Source organism: Protopterus annectens, chromosome 15.part0, assembly GCF_019279795.1.
Source record: "Protopterus annectens isolate FY-2018-M chromosome 15.part0, PAN1.0, whole genome shotgun sequence".
Lineage (NCBI taxonomy): Eukaryota > Metazoa > Chordata > Ceratodontiformes > Protopteridae > Protopterus > Protopterus annectens.
This window is the reverse complement of record NC_056749.1, coordinates 781848410-781868920: the sequence shown is the minus strand read 5'-3', so window position 1 is coordinate 781868920 and position 20511 is coordinate 781848410.

Below are 20511 nucleotides of genomic sequence, written 5' to 3'. Positions count from 1 at the left end.
TAGTGCTCACTCTACTTAATACAGAGAGAAGATTTGAGAAGGCCAACCTACTTAGGTTCTTCCTTCCTCTCTCCTTGCACTTTACTTACAAAAAATTGCACTTTATTCATCTGCTTTTACTGTATTTGTGTTTCATCATACTTTGTTTTGCTTTTGCCTCTTCTTAAAAGTACTCAGTTTTAATTATTCTGCTGCATTTATTACTGCTTAGTAGTAGCCTGATTAAACTGTAACTGTTATTCTAAGTCTTTTGGTTTAAGCACTTGGGCTTCATACCTGTTGTTTTACATTAAGAAGGTTTGTGGTCTGCACTGTTGTGGCAGGATAGGTATCCTTCTAAGCTGGGAATTGCTGATTGAAGGCTCAGTGTCTGCTATTCTAAAACTGTATTAGTTCTGGTTTAAGCACTTGGGCTTCAGGCCAGTTATTCTACATTAAGAAGGTTTGTGGTCTGCACTCTTGTGGGAGGAGAGGCTGGAGTCTGCCCTTCTGAGCTGGGAATTTCTGGTCACAGGCTTATTGTGCCTGCTTATTTGAACTGTTTCTTTCTGAAATTGGTGCACCTTGTTGCTGTAGCATATACCAGATTCAGGCCTGCTGAATATAGCTTTGTTTGTATAACTTGAGCACTGATCCAGGCCATCTTTTTTTGAAGAAGGTTCCCCTGCAGCCTAGTGGCAGGAGTGTGCAGTTAGAACTTGTCTGATTAAAGACTGCTAGAACAGGGCTCAGTTTTGAGCTTTTTTATGGTTAATTGGGCAACTTGTTTAAATCAGTTTGTTCATTTTCTATTGTTTTATATATATATATATATATATATATATATATATATATATATATATATATATATATATATATATATATATATTGCACTTTATTCATCTGCTTTTACTGTTTTTCTTCCTACTTTATTACTAGGGGCATTGACTACAACTCTGATCTGAGATATATAACAATAAGTATCCTTTTCTGTGCATTTAAAGTATTTTTTATTGTATCTGCTTTATTTTCTGAAAAAAAAATACTTGTTTCCCACCTTTCTAAGCTAGTATAGTCCAGTTTTCAGGTCAGTGCTGAATTCAGAGCTGTGTTACAAGTCTCTGTGTTTGCCCATAATACCTTACTTGGATAGAACGAAGTTTCTGTGTTCACCTGTGAGAGAGGGGAGCTTTGAGCAGTCTATCTGTCCCTGGAGGAGTGGTATCAGCCCTGAAATTAGTAGTTTATTAGCCATTTTGGGCTAATTTAAATATCTTTCATTTCCCTGCTATAAAAATCGCATTTGCCCAGTTTTGCGTGCCAGGCAGCGCCGGTTAGCTGGGTACAACTATTCCTGGCTCCACAAAGAATCCTCTTCAATTTTTCCCTTGGAACTAGACAAACTTTCAACTTAAGCATGCAAACCATTCATTTCTCAGCTCGGCACTTGCTCAAAACTCATAACAAGCACTTATAAACCCTAGCACTAGACCCCCCTATACCGTACAGAAGGACAAGGCTCTCTGTTTGACTTTACAAGCCAATCAGTAAAACAGTTCACTGTACTTATCCAGGCATGTCCAAAGGGAAGTTTCAGGTGTACTCTTCAGTCCAACTGGTGAATCTGGGCATTTTGAGGCAATGTTATAACTGCCTCATGTACACAGACAACCCTCTCCTCCTACCACCAAACACTAATACATGCGAGAGATGCAATTATACAGCCAAACTGGAAGCTAAGCTCTCTCAACCCAAGCCTGGATCAGACAGTCAAGAGGAGAAGGGAAATACTTGCATCACACCACCAGTATCACATAGACCCATTAAACCAACACCGACAAAATACACACATAAATACACGAAAACATACTCAAAGGTTCTAAATAAAAATCTGCAAAAGCAACAGAGACCTCCAAAGCAGACATCCAAGCAACCTCCACCCACCAACACAAACCATGAAACACATACTTCACAAAACCAGTGTGCCACGAAATCACAGCCCTTAAGGCAAAATAACATACCCAACACACTAGTAATAGGTGACTCTATAGTCAGGCACACTGACATCCCACTCACTAGGTTGAACAAGGAGAAGGTTACTGTTAGCTGCCTGTCAGCTGCCAGGATCCAAGCACTCAGATCACTCCAGAATAAGTAGAAATATGACTCTGTCATTGTCCATGTTGGTGTGAATGACCAGTGCCGTACCTCCCTAGACTACATGAAAAGAGACATGTAAGAGCTCTATGATCACATAACCCAGGCCAGTATGACCCTGACCCTGAGTAGCATCCTGCCGTCATCAAGAATGATACCACGGTATAAAGATAAAATTATCAATTTCAACAATTGGCTAAGTTTCTGGTGTCATTCAAAGGGGATCTAGTGTGTGTCCACCTGGGATGACTGCTTCACTAGAGATGGCTTGCACCTGTCACCCTTAGGCTTTTGAATACTGGCCAAGGCTCTTGCCACCCCCATAGTGCCTTTTTTAGGCAAGGCTTAAAAGACAAACCCATTGCCGTAAATAGCACAAGTAACAAAAAACTGAGGGTAATGCTACTCAATGCCAGAAGTCTAAACTTCAAAATGCACGTACTCGAGGCACTCCTCAGTATGGAGAAAATTGATATATGTGCAGTAACAGAAACCTGGTTTAAGGCTCCAGAGAGCACCCCAGCACTTCCAGGCTACAACTCATACCATACATTTTGGCTACAGAACCTGGACCGAAATACAAAAGGCGGGGGTGTATCCATATTCATCAAGGATACCCACACCTCCAGGTTAGTGGCACAGCACGATGCTTCAGAGATCATCCACGTGCAACTAACAATGGGCAAAACTGCAATTCAAATTGTAGCTTACTACAGATCACCCACCATGTCCCAGGACCCCCATTCTGCATTTCTGGAAACACTGGGAAACATAAAGGTCCTACCAAACACCCTAATAATGCATGATTTCAATTACCCAAATATTAACTGGGAGAACTACTCAAGTACTAACTCTCTTGCCCAACATTTCCTAGAATTTATAAACTCAAATGCCCTGGATCAACAAGTCAACACTCCCACCAGAGGTGACAACATATTGGAACTGGTCATCACCAACTTGGGCGACCGGTGTTCCACACTGGAGGTCAACTCCTCGCTGGTTAGATCTGACCATAAACAAATCACTCTGGATATCCACATTCTGCCCCCACCCCTGGTCAAGGAAACCACTGTGAAAAACTTTTCAAAAGCAAACCTCACATTACTTAAGACCAAGGTGGAAAGTTTCAAAGCCCCCATGCTAAAGCATAACACTGTCCAAGCTGCAAAATTGTTTACTAATGCATTCTACAGGCACCTACAAGAATGCATGGATCATGCTATCCCAAGCAAAACCAAGACTCACTCCTCCAAAAAAAAGAAACCAGTCTGGTGGACCCCTGCCATAAACAAGCTATACAACAGAAGGAGAAAACTAGTACAGAAAAGAGTAAAATCCCAAGAAGGGAAGACACCCCTGATCAATATCAGCAGGAAACTATGATCCCTCATAAAATCATTCAAGGCTAGCTTCAAAAGAAAAATTGCCAAGGACTCCAAAGATAACCACAAGGCATTCTTTAGCTATGTCAAGAATCTAAGTGGCAATGCTCAGATCTGCTCGAAGTTAGTGCAGAATGGCACAAAATGCACTGAACCGACCGATATTGCCAACATCCTGGCAGATAGGTTCAGTGCAAACTTCACCCCCCTCTCACCCCAAAAGGGCCCATAACCATACCAGAAGAATGTAGAGCCCCTGAAATCACAAACACTTAGGTTAAAACAGCCCTCTTCAAAGCCAAAAACACAGCATCAATGGGACCAGACGGTGTCCCAGGCTGCTTCCTACATGAACCATGAAGTGTTTTGTGAACTATCCTCCTTGTTCGAGCAGTGATTTCTGGATTTCCAAGCCTTCAGGAGTTATTTGGTTGCTGTATTCATTTAGCGTTTGTGGGTGCTTCCTACATGAGCTCAAAGATGAACTAATCCCTCACCTAAACACACTGTTTAAACTCAGCCTCTCCGCAGGCTATGTACCCATAGAGTGGCACACAGCAATGGTTATTCTGCTCCACAAAGGTGGAGCCACAACAGACACTGGGAACTAGCCTGACTAGCTGGGTCTGCAAGGCTATGGAGTGCATCATCATGGAACTCATTAACAGAGACATTGGGAACCTCCAAACACTGTAGCCTACCCAGTTCAGCTTTGTTAAGGGCAGATCATGCCTCCTAAACCTGGTGGACTTCTTTGAGACAGTTACCAAGGCTATAGATGAGGGAAAGGTGGTACACACAGCCTACCTAGACCTCACAAAAGCCTTCGACACCATTCCCCATTCGGTATTATAGACAAGCTCACTAGCCTGAACATAAACCCCTATGTCACAAGATGGGTTTCCAACTGGCTCTTGGATGGAACCCACATGGTGAGAGTTGCGGGAGCTAGGTCCGAGTCTAAACTGGTTACAAGTGGTGTTCCCCAGGGCTCAGTCCTAGGACCCCACCTGTTCAGCATATACATCTCAGAGGTACAGGCAAGCACAGGAGGACTATGACTGACCAAGTTCACAGATGCCTGCAAACTAGGGACTATAACTGAACTCTCTGGCTAACACAGACATCCTCCAAAAGGGTCTCACTGAGACGGATACCTGGTGTAAAAATTGCGGCCTCAAGCTAAATGCCAAAAAGTGCATAGTCATCCCCTTTGGAAAAAGCAAAGTACCCACTAACTACTACATAGGTGGTAGTCCCCTAAATACGGAAGATGTAATAAGGGATCTGGGGACCCAAGTAGAAAGTAATCTCTCCTTTGATAATCACATTGCCAAAGTGGTTAGAATATCCTTATGTGGCCCACCTAATCACAAAAGGGTTCGCATCCAGATCAAAAGAGGTCATTGTGCCCTTCTACTCATCAGTCATCAGAGCCATCATATAGTACAATGCCCCATTTGGGATATACCTTACAAGACACCTGCAACAGCTGGAAAGACCTCAGAAGTACCTCACCAAGAGGATCACTGGCCTCAAACAGATGCCCTATGCAGCTCGACTGGAGAAACTCCAGCTGTACTCGGTTGCATACCGCCTACTCAGAGGTGAAATCTGCCTGACATACAAGGCTATGTCCAACCCAGAATTGATGGACATGCTCCACCTAAACAAAACCATATCCCCTCGAGCCACACTCTCTAGGGATCTAAACCTCACCACAACAATAAATAAGATGTGCTGGAGGGATAGATTCCTGTCCCAGAGACTTCCCATGCTTTGGAACAAGATTCCAATCTACATTAGGCAGAGCTCCTCACTAACACTCTTCAAGATACACCTTGACGAGTGGATGGGAAAAAGAAAGTTTACCCCGGGGATCACTTCAGTGGCTTTGCTGGACAGAGGCACAGGGAACTAATCTAAGGCGGTGGCAAAAGCCAACGCATTCTGGCTAGGTTTATAAATGCCTTTGGACAGATAGCCTAGTACCTACCTATGAACCTATGAACCTCTCTAGACTGTTTAACTAGATAGATAGGAGGTATGATACCTATTGTGGGAAACATCTGCGCTTCCAATCCTTTGTTCTATTTCTAACTCTCATGAGGAGAATTCATTTAACTTTACACTGCTCTCTTATCCCACTTTTTAACAGAAGCATTCTCTCTCTGCAACACACTGATAAGGTCATCCTGTCAAAAATGCATTCTCTGCCCTTAACAGTAAGACCTTTCCTGTGGCTCTTGCAACTAATGCTGTGCTCTCTAGCTTGTGTAACTAGATAAAGTGGAGGGTTGAAGTTCAATATGAAAATCTTTGGTGTGTGTGTGTGTGTGTGTGTGTGTGTGTGTGTGTGTGTGTGTGTGTGTGTGTGTGTGTGTGTGTGTGTGTGTGTGTGTGTGTGTGTGTGTGTGTGTGTGTGTGTGTGTGCGTGATGGGGTTTGTATAGAGTCAAGTGAGCTGCATAGGTGTGCTCATCTTCTAGTATGGAGAACTGTTTTAAACTGCTAGATAAATCCATCATTCCCTTATCCCACCTTTCACATCAACATCATCTGTGCAACACACTGATGAGGTCATTCTTTCTAAAGTGAACTCTCACACTTTCAGTGTCAGAGTTAACCTGTGGCACTTGTGTTTCTTATGCTGTTCTCTAGAATGTTTAAATAGATAGGTAGGATGTTCTAATACAACAGTAATTAACTTCTACAACTGTGTGTATGGGACTGCAAATGAATTCAGGATTGGTTTATACACATTTGTAGTTGTCAAGCTGCCAACCTACAGTGGATATAAAAAGTTTACACACCCCTGTTAAAATGCCAGGTTTTTGTGATATAAAAATGAGACCACAATAAATAATTTCAAAATGTTTCCCACCTTTAATGTGACCTATAACCTGTACAATCCAACTGAAAACCAAACAAATCTGTTAGGGAAAAAATATAAAAAATAAAAAAACGTACAATACGCTGGTAGCATAAGTGTGTACACCCTTAAACTAATGCTTTATTGTGTGCACACATCCTTAAACTAATACTTTGTTGAAGCATGTTTTGATTAAATTACAACTTTCAGTCTTCTTGGGTAGGAGTCTATCAGCATGGCACATCTTGACTTGACAATATTTGCCCACTCTTCCTTGCAAAAGTGCTCCAACTCTGTCAGATTGCGAGGGCATCTTTTGTGCACAGCCCACTTCAGGTCACCCCACAGATTTTCTATTGGATTTAGGCCTGGCCTCTGGAAGGGCCATTCCAAAACTTTAATTTTCTTCTGGTGAACCCATTCTTTTGTTGATTTGGATGTATGCTTGGGGTTATTGTTTTGTTGAAAGGTGAAATTCCTCTTCATCTTCATCTTTCTAGCAGACACCTGAGGATTTTGGGCCAAAAGTGTCTGGTATTTGGAACTGTTCATAATTCCTCCACCTTGACTAAAGCCTCAGCTCCATCTGAAGAAAAGCAACCCCAAAGCATGATATTGCCACCACCATGCTTCACCGTGGGGATGATGTTCTTTTGGTGATGCGAAGTGTTGTTTTTGCGCCAAGTGTACCTTTTAGAATTGTGGCCAGAAAGTCCAACTTTGGTCTCATCAGACCATAAAACATTTTCTCACATGCTTTTGGGAGACTTGATGCATTGCTTTGCAAATTTTAGCCAGACCTAGATGTTTTACTGTGTAAGAAAAGGCTTCCGTCTTGCAACCCTACCCCATAGTCTAGACATATGGAAAATATGGAAGACTGTTGTCACATGTGGTACACAACCAGTACTTGCCATAAATTCTTGCAGCTCCTTCGGTGTTGCTGTAGGTCACTCGGCAGCCTCCTTGACCAGTTTTTGTCTTGCCTTTTCATCAATTTTGGAGGGATGTCCATTTCTTTGCAACATCACTGCTGTCCCATTTTTTCTACACTTTTTGATATCTGTCTTCACTGAGTCCTATGGTATATCCAATGCTATGGAAATGTTTTTGTACCCTTCTCCTGACTGACACCTTTCAACAATGAGATCCCTTTGATGCTTTGTAAGCAATCTTTTTTAGGCAAGGTTCAAATGACAAATTCACCACCGTAACAGGAACAGGCAAGCAAAAACTGAGGGTGATGCTACTCAATGCTAGAAGTCTAAATCTCAAAATGCACTCACTCGAGGCACTCCTTAAAATGGGGGACATTGATATCTGTGCAGTGACTGAGACCTGGTTCAAAGCTACAGAGAGCACCCCTGCACTGCCATGCTATAACTCATATCACACGTTTCGGCCAAGTAACCTGGACCAGAACACCAAAGGCGGAGGTGTGTCCATATTCTTTAAGGATATCCACACCTTCAGGCTAGTTGCACAGCATAATGCATCCAAGGTTATCCAAGTGCGACTAACTCTGGGCAAAGCTACAATCCAAATTGTAGCTTGGTACAGATCCCCCACCATGCCCCAGGATTCCCACTCTTCTTTTCTTGATGTACTGGAAAATATTAGGGTTCAACCAAACACCCTAATAATGGACAATTTCAAATATCCCTCCATTAAATGGGAAAACTACTCATGTATCAACTCCTTCACTCAACGCTTTCTGGAATTCATAAACTCCAATGCCCTGGATCAATTTATCCAGATCCCCACCAGGGGCAACAATATCCTAGATCTAGTCATTACCAACATGAGTGACCGGTGTTCCATACCTGAAGTCAACACCTCATTGGTTCGATCCGACCATAAGCTAATCACCCTAGATATCTACATCCTGCCCCCACCCCACCCCCCATTAAGGAAACCATGGTAAAATCTTTCTCCAAAACCAGCTTCATGCTTCTTAAGACAGAAGTGGTGAACTTCATGACACCCATGCAGATGGACAATACAGTTATGACTACTAAATCCTACACAAATGCACTTTATAAGCACTTACACAAGTGCATGGATCGAGCTATCCCAAACAGAACCAAGACGCTATCCTCAAAAAAAAAAGAAGCCAGTCTGGTGGTCCCCTGTCATAAACAAACTGTACAACAGAAGGAAGAAACTGTTGCAAAATGGAGTAAAATTCCATGAATGGAGGAGCTCCCTGATCAGCCTCAGTAAGAAGTTGCAATCCCTGATAAAATCCTTCAAAGCTAGTTATGAAAACAAAATCACCACTGATTCTAAAGACAACCACAAAGCATTCTATAGCTATGTCAAGAACCTCAATGGCAACACTCAGATCTGCTCTGAGTTACAGCACAATGGCACTAAATATACAGACCCAACTGATATTGCCAACATCCTGGCAGATAGGTTCAGTGCTAATTTTACACCCCTCTCACCCCCAAAAGGGCCCATCTATACCAGAAAAATGCAAAGTTCCTGTAATCACGACTGCACAGGTAAAAACTACACTCTCCAAAGCCAAGAACACAGCATCCTTGGGACCAGACAACATCCCAGGCTGCGTTCTACATGAACTACAGAATGAACTGGCACCCCACCTAAGTACCATATTCAATCATAGCCTCACCTCAGGCTTTGTGCCCGCTGAATGGCGCACAGTGATGGTTATCCCACTCCACAAGGGGGGAGCCACCATGGACCCCAGGAACTACCGCCCCATTGGCCTGACAAGCCTGGTCTGCAAGGCCATGGAACGTATCATCATGAAACTTATAAACAAAGACATTGGTAATCTCCACACTCTGGTCCCCACCAAGTTCAGGTTTGTAAAAGGCAGATCATGTCTCCTAAACCTTATAGACTTCTTTGAAGCAGTCACCAAAGCTGTAGACAAGGGTAAGGTGGTTCACACAGCCTATCTAGATCTTGCCAAGGCTTTCAACACCATCCCCCACTCTGGAATTATAGATAAACTCACTAAACTAGGTATAAATCCCTATGTCACAAGATGGGTTGCCAACTGGCTCACTGACAGAACTCACACTGTGAAAGTAGCAGACTCCAAATCCGACTTCAGACCAGTGACAAGTGGAGTACCACAGGGTTCAGTCCTGGGTCCTCTCCTGTTTTGTATCTACTTCTCTGAAGTACAGGATAACACAGAAGGTCTTTGGCTAACGAAGTTCACAGATGACTGCAATCTAGGAGCCATAATCGAAACTCCTAATGATGTGGACATCTTACAAAAGGGCCTCACTGAGACAGATGCCTGGTGTCAAAGCCATGGCTTCAAGCTCAGTGCCAAAAAGTGCATTGTCATCCACTTTGGTAAAAACTATGTACCCATGAACTACAACATAGGCAGTAGTATACTCAACACCAAAAGTGTGATAAGAGACCTTGGAACACAGGTGGACAGTAGTCTCTCCTTTGGTAACCACATTGCCACAGTAGTCAGAAAATCCTTTTATGTGGCACACCTCATCACAAAAGGTTTCTCATCCAGAAAAAAAAGAAGTCATTGTTCCCCTCTACTCATCACTCATTAGAACCATTATAGAGTACAATGCCCCTTTTGTATGTACCTCACAAGACATCTACAACAACTGGAAAGGCCACAGAAATACCTCACAAAGAGGATTACCGGCCTCAAACAGATGCCCTTCGCAGACCGTCTAAAAAACTCCAGCTTTACTCTGTCGCATATCGCCTACTCAGAGGTGATCTCTGCCTAACATACAAAGCTATGTCAAACCCAAAGCTGTTGGACATGCTCCACTTAAAGAAATCCCAATCCCTCTGAGCTACATGCTCTAGGGACCTAAACCTTGTCACCACAATAAACAGAGCATGCTGGAGGGATAGATTCCTGTCCCAGAGACTTCCCATACTCTGGAATAAACTACCTATCTATATCAAACAAAGCTCCTTATTAGCACTCTACAAGAAAAATCTTGATTATTGGATGGGAAATGGGAAAGTCACCCCAGGGATCACTTCTGTGGCTCTGCTCAACAGTGGCACAGGAAAATAATTTTTTTGGGTGACAAAAGCCAGGATACCTTTTTGGCTGGGCTTGTATAGGACCTCGGGCCAATAGCCTAGTACCTACCTATGAAACTATGAACCTATAATCTGTGGACCATGGCTTTTGCTGTAGCAGGCAACTGAGTAAATGTCAAGAAAATCCTACTAGGACAGCTGAACTTTTAAATCAGTCTCTTTAATTGATGGCAGGTGTGTACCCAAGAAGACTGAATGCTGTAATTAAATCAAAAGTTGCTTCAACAAAGTATTAGTTTAAGGGTTTGCACACTTATGCAACCAGCAGATTATACTTTTTTTATTTTTTATATTTTTTCCCCTAACAGATTTGTTTGTTTGTTTTTCAATTTAATTGTACGGGTTATAGGTCATATTAAAGGAGGGAAAAGTTTTGAAATGGTTTATTGTGGTCTCATTTTTTACATTACAAAAACCTGGCATTTTAACAGGGGCATGTAAACTATTTATATCTACTGTAGCTATCTGGAATGTTGTAAATAATTCTATGTCATTTGTGAATATTGATATGATTTATACAGAACAGTATGTTATGTACTGAGCTTCAAGAATGTAACCAGAGCATACCATGCTGGAAGAAAGAAGATTAACCTGCAAAACTTAAGAATAGTTGAGGTTAAGTTGCTTCATAGTTGGGCCATAAGCAAAAGATGTTATATTTCAGTTTCACTTCAGTAGCAGACACAATGGGCAGGATTCACGATGGCTTGCACGGAGTCTAAGAGTCGTGTAAGACTCCATGCAGCCATTGTGATCCAGGAACAGCCCGAAATCCCGTGTGAGAGACCAGCTGAAACGACTCTTACACGGGCAGGGTGTGGATATGCTAATCACCACACTTGCAGCCTAAATGCCTGCAAATGAGGTAGATTAGCGATCCACGAAGCTGAAACCAGCCCGTGTAAGAGTCGTGTTAGGTGCAGAAATGTACTCAGTTGACAACTGAGTATGTTACTGCAAATAACACAATGGAGCCATGACAGCTCTAAATAAAGTGTGCAAATGTTGCATTCAGCATGTCAATGGCCAAATATGTGGCCATTGGCATGGTAACCTGACGCAAACATGAAATAAAATAATTTTTTTTCGGTGATCGGCGATATTTAAACGCAGTGCAGCCCCGCGCAAACGGGCTGCGCTATATAAAACATAAAAATAAAGGTTTGAAACCCACAAATGTGGGTTTTATGTAATGCATGGATTTGCAATGCAGGGACTAGCAGACCAAAAACAACATTGCCACCGTCTAGTGGTTGCTAAGGGGGGAAGCTGAGTGTAAGACATGTAACTAAGCATTAGTAGGCAATCCTATGTAAATGAGTGGTAGGATAGTGAATCACACTGTCACATAGCAAATTAGCACATTCCGTGTAGTGTAAGAGTTAGATAAGGGGGAGTAACAGAGTAGGAGATAGGTGACATCACAGGGGGGAATGTCAGGAAGAAATCAAGCTCATTGAAGCAAAGTGGTGTGTGAAAGATGTCAATCACACAGCATAAAAAGAGGAGTGTCAACAGATAAGCATGGGAAAGTCAAGAAATGGAAGGTGTACACTGTGGCCAACACCAAAGTTTCTTGCTGTACGTGCATGCGTGTGTGTGTGCGCACTGGGAGCCATGAGTAAGACAGAGTGCTCGCGTGTAAGGCAGAGTAAGCATGTAGGAGCCTGTTTAAAAATCTGTAAACCTGTTTGCACTGGTGTGCGCACGTTTTAATCCGAATAAGCAGATTCTAGTCCATGTAAGCATGTGTGCACGCGTGGTAGCCACTGTGAGCGTGTTTTCGCTGGTATGCGCACTGCTCTCCCTGAGGAAACAGAGAGGAAAAAGGAAGCAAAAGAAATAGTAGGAAACTAGCAGGGAATACTTGTAGAGGTAGCAGGTGAAAACAATTAGAAGCAGGCAATTACACAGACAGAATACAAGCCCAGCCCAGCACTTAAAACACTGAAAACAGCATTGCAGTATGTTTCTCTCAAGAGACACTGCAAGACAGGAGTAAGCTAGTAGAAGTGAAAACTGAAAAAGCTGCACTCAGACTAAACATTCTAGGGGCTGCCATAGCTGTCATAAGGAGACATTGGAGACTTGCTGAGGGTGGTGACAATGGAAATGCTGCCAGACAACCCACAGTGAGGAGACGGAGAAGAGTGTACAGGCCCAGGGTCACCTACCAGGGGTTACATGAGCTGGAGATAGTGGAGCGCTATAGAGTGGACAGAGACCTCCTGCAGCAAATTGTTGAGCTGTGCAGGCCATGCCTCACACACAGAACCAACAGAGGGGAACCCATCCCAGTGGAAACCAAGATATGTGTTGGCTTAAGAATACTAGCAACAGGTACCTTCCAGAGACCAACTGGTGATATGATGGGGATATCACAGGCATCAGCCTCCAGGGTACTGCACCAGTTCCTGGATGCCATTTCAGCACATGTCGGTGAGCATGTATATTTCCCCAATGCCCATGAGGTATTGGCCAGCAATATGCATCTCTTCCAGCAAATAGCAGAATACCCTGAGGTAGTGGGTGCAATAGACTGCACGCACATATGCATCAAAGCACCAGCCGGGGAGTGGGGTAGGGCCTACGTTAATCGCAAGGGCTTCCCCTCCATCAACTGCCAGGTCATGTGTGATGCCCAGGGCATAATAATGAATGCGTGTGCTGGCTGCCCTGGGAGCTACCATGATTCCCATATCTGGCATTTGACGCAGCTGTACCAGACATTTGCCAATGGGGACATCCCACATGGTCACCTAGTGGGGGATGCAGGTTATGCACTGGAGCCGTGGCTGATGGCACCCATCAGAAACACGTACACATCCAAACAGGATCGCTATAATGAGGCACACGCACAAACACGTAATGTAATAGAGCGTGTGTTTGGGCTGCTTAAGTCACAATTCCGGTGCCTGGACACATCTGGTGGAGCCTTGCAGTACTCACCAACTACATGTACCCAAATTGTCATGGTATGTGCTATGCTACATAATATGATTCTGTGAAAACAGCTGCAGCAGGACCAGCATAGGGCCGGGACAAACTGCCCCCCACCATTGCCAAGGCCATCACAGGCAGAGTGTGACTCGGAGGAGGAACAACCTGAGCCTGCCCCAGTAGGTAGAAGGAGGCATGCCCAGTATGCCCTGGCCTCGGCAAAGAGGCAACGCATAGCACATACACTGGCTCAGTAGGAACCCTGGGAATTATACCTCTCTCTGACACACTCATATAGTAACAGGGATGCCTAACATGACACAACCTGCTCTCAAACATGTACAGGGAGTGTAGTATGTGCATCCAACAGAGGCAGCCCTGCAGCACCACCTGAGGCATGATTGCCATGTGTTAAGCAATGTAACACCATCTAGTATATGCAAACATGAAGACCCAACCTAACATCTCACCCTCACCAAGCATGATGCCACACTATGAAGACAACAAGATCAAGTACAATAATTGGCTGAGGTATTGCTGTTAGCAAGGGGGAATACATGGCTGACAGCCTAGGCTGACATACCGAGCAGGACATGATGCCCCACCTGCTAGGGATGGCACGCACCCAGCACACCTGGCTGTGTGGATACTGGCAAAGGCTGTTGTCACCCCCACTGTGTCTGGAATAAGTAAGTCTGGAAACACAAACCCACCACCATAGGTAGCAGAAGGGATAATAACCTGGCCGTAATGCTACCCAATGCCAGAAGTCTAACCTGCAAGATGCATGCAGACCAAACCCACCACAGCATGGAGAATGGTAATATGTGTTCTGTAACAGAAACCTGGGCAAGGCCCAGAAGAGCACCCTAATACTACCAGGTCATGCCTCATACCATGCTCTACAGCTCCAAAACATGGAACACACGACAATAGGAGTGTGGCTACCAGTAATTATCAAGGATAACCACACCCTGAGGTTGGTACCACAGCAAGAAGCAGCATGGACTATCCACAGGCAAGTAACACTGTCTCAAACTGTGTACCTGTTTGAAGCCTGCTACAGACCATACACACAAACCCAGGTACCCCAGCCAGCCTTCCTGAAGACACTGCAGAGTATGAATGTCTCAACAAATACCAAACAAGGCACACACAAAGTAGGACATGGGTGGCAATCCATTATGTATGGAAGAAGTAATCAGGGACCTAGGGACACAAGTGGACGATAACCTGTCATGTGACACTCACATTGCCAAGGTGGCCAGGAAGACCTGCTATATTGCCCACCTTAATATGAAAGGATGCTCATGTAGAGCTAGAGAGGTCACTGTGCCCCCATACTCTTCCCTTATCAGGCCCACATGTGACAACAATGCCCCAGTTCAGATGTATCTTACCTTACACCTGCAGCAGTCAGAAAAACCCCAAATGTACCCCACCAACAGGATAAAGGGTCCAAACATTGGACATCTGCAGCCTGGCTGAAGAAACCACAGCCCAATTCAGAAGCATACTGCACAGTCAGAGGTGATGTATGCCTGATGTACAAGGCCATGTCCAATCCAGAATGAATGGACATGCTCCACTGCAGAAACCCCAAATCCAGCAGACACACCACAGTGAGATATCTGAACCTCCACACATAGATTAATAGGATGTGCTGGAGGGACAGATCCATAACCCAGAGGCTCCTGACACTCTGGAACAGAATCCCAGTCCATGATAGGCTGAGCTCCACACACAAACTCAACAAGAGAAATCCGGTGAAGTGCATGGGAGATAGTAGGTGTATACTGGGGGCCATCCCTGTGTCACATCTAGGAAAGTAAACCCTACGTGTACATAATATGCACATTGCAAGGGGTGTTGAGACCCACACACAGTCTGTCCATGCTCAAACAAGGCGAGGGCAGATAGCCTAGTATGAACCTATGAACCTATGATGATACAAATTGTGCAGGATACAAAGGATTATCACACAGCTGTCCTACCTGATGGTAGGAACCATGGTGATAATCCACAGATATGCTCTGCAGCACTCTAATATCACAAACAATACACCAAACCCACACACATTGCCAATACCCTACCGAACAGATTCCTTCCAAACTCCCCACCAGCACCTAACTGCTAACTATCCCAGGAGAGTGCTGGCCCCCTGACATTGCAGATGCTGAGGTAACAGCCAGCATCCACAAAGCACAGCACACAGCACCAATGGTACCAGATGGTGTCCTGGGTTGTGTTCAACAAGTACTGTAAGAAGAATGGAACAGCAAATAGCAGTACTGCACACTATCAGTCCTACCACATGATATGTACCCAAAGAGCAGTGTACAGCAACAGTGGTCCCACACCACAAAGGGGGTGCCTGAATGGATAGTGCAAACTATCACCCCTCAACCCCGAATATCTAGGTTGGCAAAGTAATGGAGAGGATGATCATGGATCCCATGAATAACGAGATTGGGTACCTACAGACATTGGACCCTACCCAGTGTGGCTGTCATAGGGCAGATCCTGCCCCTTACACATGTCTGACTCATGTGAAACGTGCACCAAGGCCATTGATGTGGGGAATGTTGATCACACAGCCTACCTGGACCTTGCTAAACCCTTCCATACAATACCCTAGTTGGCGGTACAGATAAGCTCACCAGCCTAACTATAAACCCCTATGCAAGTAGATGGGTTGCAAACCAGCTCAAGGACAGAACTGACCTGGTCAGACATGCTGCAGCCATGGCAGACTGCAAACCAGGTACAACTGGCATCCCACAAGGCATGGTCCTGGGACCTCTCTTGTATGCTATATATGTCACATAGGTACAGGCCAACATGGAAGGACTCTGTCTGAACAGGTTCACAGAGGACTACAAACTGGCCACCATATCAGACCCTCCAGCTGACACAAGCAACCTACAAAAGGCACACATAGAAACAGACAAGTGGTGCCACAGCCATGTCAACAAGCTAAATGCAGAATAGTGTATAGTCAACCCCTGTGGAAACACAGTACATAGCCAGAAATTACCACTTAGGTGTTAACCCAGTAAGTACATCAGGAGCAATAAGAGATCTGGGGACACAAGGTGATAGATATCCTGCATGTGACAACCATGTGTCTGTAGTGGTTACAGAAACATACCATATACCCACCTAATCATGAAGGTAAGCACAGCTTGGTTAGGGTAGGTCAATGTGCCTCTCCAGTCATCCATCAGCAGCCTCACAATTGTGTACAATGGCCCTTCAGGGATGTACCGTAACAGACACCTGCAGCAACCGGAAAGACCACACAAATACCCCACCAGGAGGATCGCAGAGCTGTAACAGATGCCATGTGTTGCCTGATTAAAGAAACTGCAGCTCCACACAGTGCCATACTGCCTGGCTGGAGGTGAACTGTGCCTGATGTATACAGCCATGACCAACCTGGTATCAATGGGCATTTGGCACCATGTAAACACTGAATGCTGGTGACCTATGCAGCTGACAGGCCGGAACCCCAGCACAGACATAAACAGGACATGCTGTACCGATTGGTCCATAACCCAGAAGCTCACTCCACTCACGACTACACTCCCACTACAGGATATCCAGGGAGTCCCTCAGTGACTGTCATCCAGAGGAATCATGATGACTGGATGGGAGATGGTAAGTGTACCCTGGATATCACCTGTATGTCATGGGTAGACAGAGGCACAGCACACTAACCATGACATATGTCATGGCAAACACCAGTAAATGTGTGTTGAAGGACAAACACTCTCTGACTAGCATTACAAATGGACTAGGGCACATGGCCATTGTTTGCACTGTCCACACAAGTTGTGGAATACATTAACAATGTCGGATAATCATGTACTATGCTGTCCATATCTGAACAAAATGCAATATGGTCATATCTGCACAACTGGCCCTCAACCAGTCTGGCGTGCTCACTATAAATATTACAAGCAGTGATAGGACTGAAACCGATTATACTGTCCACCACAGTGAAAGTTCTGCACCAGTACACTATATGACAATACAACTGTTTGGTCAGCAGGAAAGGATGATGACAACTGTATGCAAACTATCCCATGGCGAACCTGCAGGCACAGCATAATGCCTGTTAGGTTCAGACACAAAGCAGTTGGGCAGTAAGAACACAACCTGATGTCCATCACTCAACTGTACATGTGATATATAGATGGCGTCCACACACAAACAGAAATGTGGTGGTCCACAGATCCCAACATAAGGAAAGGTCACACTGGGCATGCTCGCACACTTAGATAAATAGTCAAATAAAACTGCTCACACCAATATAGGAGCACTTGTCACAGCCAGGCAGTAAATTAGTAGAACAAACACAAGTGCATCCACACGGAGAAGGCACTGAAGTCACTGAAAGTACTCACACAGTCAAATGATGAAACCAGTTCAAGTGAGACGAAATAATACAAAAATTCCTCTTTATTCCATACATAAAACTACAAAGAATAAGTGCTTTTGCGTAGCTGTAGTACGCTTCATCAGATTCTGTTACAAGCTCTGTTATTTCAGTTTATATAGTCAAGCATTGTATTCAATTAGTATAATTAATTAATTAGAGAACCATTTAATGGCTTAACTTAAGACAACCTCTTATTTCAGTTAAAGGGCTATGTATTCATTTTTGTAAATAGATTCATTCAAATACAGAATTATACACATATATATCCTAAATCAAATCAGAATGTTGCGTACATCTGTATAAATATATTTCATAAAAAACATAACACTACCTTAACATACATAAACTAATCACATAAAAACTTTCTAAACTGTATTATCTTAGTCATCTTCCAGTATTTCAGAATCATGGAACCTTCATCAAATAAAATCACATATTGTTTACATCTTAATATAATATATATTAAAGTGCATAGTGCAAGTCTATATATGGTATAATACTGTGTAATATGATCTAATAAATCAATATATGTATATATAAAACTAACAATACTATCAATTGGTTAATAAAATATATGAAAATGGTAATATATAAAAACATGTATATAAAAATATATATATAAAAATGCATGATATCTATATTTTAACATCTGCATTACGTCTGCATTATCTACGATGTTTTAAAACCGGCTTCAAAGGGACATATTGATTTAAGCCCGGAGGATGGTGTGCTCTTAGTTTTAATATCCATTCTAGTTCCCTTTGTTCCAAAAGGTTCACAGAATCACCCCCTTTTATTTTTATTTACAATTTGCAAGACCCTAAATTTAAAGTTATGACTATTACATTGAATCACATGCTTTGCTAATGCATTGAGTTCATTATTCTTTTTAATATCATATGCATGATTGTAAATTATTTTCTTTAATTCTCTTTTTGTGAGTCCCACATAAAATGCAGAACAACATTCACAGGTGGCTAAATAAATAATGTTGCATGTATTACAAGATGCAAAAAATCTAGGAGTGAATGAGTAACTCAAAACAGGGTGAGTACATAGCAGTCTTTTTAGATTCTTGCTATTTCGATACGTGAAGCTATGAGATATGATGAAAAAATAAATTTTGTCACTACTTATACCAATGACAATAGAGTAATCAAAGAAATTATTACTAGCCATTGGCAAATTTTAACTATAGATAGCAAGACATTAGAATTAGTAGGCCAAACTCCTAGCTTCACGTATCGAAATAGCAAGAATCTAAAAAGACTGCTATGTACTACACATAGCAGCAATGGAACAATAGGCACTCAGATCAGTAGTAAACTTGGAACATTTCCGTGTTATAATTGTAATATATGTAAATATATTACAGGGACACAGGTATTTACTCACCCTGTTTTGAGTTACTCATTCACTCCTAGATTTTTTGCATCTTGTAATACATGCAACATTATTTATTTAGCCACCTGTGAATATTGTTCTGCATTTTATGTGGGACTCACAAAAAGAGAATTAAAGAAAAGAATTTACAATCATGCATATGATATTAAAAAGAATAATGAACTCAATGCATTAGCAAAGCGTGTGATTCAATGTAATAGTCATAACTTTAAATTTAGGGTCTTGCAAATTGTAAATAAAAATGAAATAGATACAGACCAATAACACATCTGGAGGGTTCACAGTATGTAGAGTATTATAGTGGTACTTTACATTACCTGTGTTTGTTGCAGCTGTTTACGTAGGCTTGCAATTACTTGGCCTGCTGTCAGCCTCTTTGTTTTGTTGTTATAGGTTTTTTTTTTTTTTTTTTTTTTTTCTCTCCCTCCCCCTCTCTCTCTCTCTCTCTCTCTCTCTCTCCCTCCCTCTCCCTCCCTCTCTCTCTATCTCTCCCCCCCCAGAGGGTGCAATGACAGTATTGCATGTGTGGACTGGGAGTACAGGATGCTTTTGTAGGTATCTGCACATGTCCATGTGATGGCCTCTGCACCAATTGTTAGCCAGCATTTACTAATTGCATGCAGCCTGTTGTGTAGTGATTGCAGTTCTCACTGTGATTACAGGACTGTGCTATAAAAAGGTCTGTTAGGTAGGCGTAGCCCTTTCAGATTATCAGGGTGGGGACCATGCTGGTTTGCTGTGGACGCTGTTCTGTGAGTGTAAGGGTTGGTATGTCTCTCATATTTCAGGCTGTGTTGTAGACACTGCAATGCATGTTGTTCTGTAAGCTGAGTATTCCTTCCTCCAGTGTCCTCTTCTCCGTGTGTATGTAAACTGACACCTACGACTAGTAATACTGTGTATATGGGTGTGTGTGCTTTCCTGTGGGGATTGTGGTGTAACTGGTATATAGCAGTGGCTCTTGCAATCTGTTGCTATGGCTTCAATATTTGACCTTTACATCCACTCCTTGTATGCCTGCTAGGTGTCTTTCCTGTAATGTGTTGCTATGGCTTTCCTATTTTCCATTTACATTCACAGCTTATAATGCTTGCTAAATCTGGGCAGCAATTCCCTATGTGTTTGTTGTGGTAGGGTGTTACTGCATGCAGTGTGGTCTGGCCATGGTGTGGGCCTTGACACTTACAAGGGTATTTGATCATGCTGCTGAGCAGGTCTCAGATACTCTCAGGTGCATCTTTTATCAGCCTCATGGAATGG